Raw genomic sequence first — 1192 nt, 5'->3', positions numbered from 1 at the left:
GTATCCAGGAAAAAGTAGCAGGGAAATGTTTTGCTTAGAAACAATAACCTTTCAAGTAAAACGTTTGAAAAGAATGTGGGAGAAACATTTTATAACCACAGGTGCCTGAATATTAACTCTTCAGTTTATGAATACACACACACACACACACTTCTTCCTCACAGATACCTGTATAACCCACTGGAAGTGTGTTGCGTCTCCCTGAATAGACTGAAGATAAGAGTATCTTCCTTCAACCATAAATTAGCCACTAAGTAGAATCTATCCATGGCAGAATCTAAAAGCTGTATGTGGATTTAAACCTTGGTAATAATTAGCATGGGGAAGAGGGCTTGGATTAACATGGGAAAAATTATTATGTGTAAAAATAGATGTGCAAAAGTTAATAAGTGACTGTGGGCTGCATTGATTTTTGTACTGCAAAGCATTGTCTCTAAAAGTGAATGTAGAATTGTGTTAATATGTAGGGGTGCAGATAGAAGTGCAGCTCCCAGCTGTAATTCAGAATGATTTTTGCAAAGCGTTCTGAGCTACCACCTTACCCCAGAACAAATAGAAGTTCACTGTTGGTTCCAAGGGGTGGGGGAAATCTACCTGCAGCCAGGTTCACATAGAAACAGCTAAGGCTGTCAGCCAATGCTCCTTGTTTTCAGAATGGGAGGGGGGAAGGGCAGCGGAGGAAGCTCATTCTTGGGTCTCCCCAGAAGGTGCTGAAGGGTGGGGTGGGTGAATTGAAGCCTCCCACATGGAGGGAAGCTGAAAAACCTGCAAACTGAACTCTATCTGCTCCCTTTCCCCCATCCCATTCTGAAAACTGCAATAGGCTGGGAGCTCCAAAGACACAAGTTACAAAAGATGCTACATTTTGTAATATCTTTATCTGATACCTCACGCAGTGAGGGGTCAGATTTTCACTTAATGCACCAATTTTGAAGTTGTTTGCAGCTGTGAACTTGGGTTTAGTCACAGCTATAAAGTGCTTTCTGTGGCTAGATCAGGCAAAAATTATCACTTCTGTCTGCACCCTAGGTTAATGAACTGGTGGTGCCAGACTGAGAGAGTATTTGAGACAGGGAGCAATGTAGTGCATATTTTGCCTGTATGTCCAAAGTGTGAGAAATCCTGTGTGTGTAAACTTCTAAAATGTCAGAGCTTGATTTACGAATCTCATTCAAAAAAAAAAAAAAGAAAT

General features: G+C 41.2%; 1 long non-coding RNA gene across 1 annotated transcript in view; it reads left to right on the top strand.

Moving 5' to 3' along the window:
- LOC109299978 overlaps positions 1-1192 on the top strand; it is a 205276-nt gene that overhangs the window by 110995 nt on the left and 93089 nt on the right. The window lies entirely within an intron of this gene.

Source organism: Gavialis gangeticus, unplaced genomic scaffold (genome assembly GCF_001723915.1).
Source record: "Gavialis gangeticus isolate Ggan-Ray unplaced genomic scaffold, GavGan_comp1, whole genome shotgun sequence".
Lineage (NCBI taxonomy): Eukaryota > Metazoa > Chordata > Crocodylia > Gavialidae > Gavialis > Gavialis gangeticus.
The sequence above is the reverse complement of the archived record's forward strand: the minus strand, read 5'-3'. Positions and strand labels throughout refer to the sequence as shown.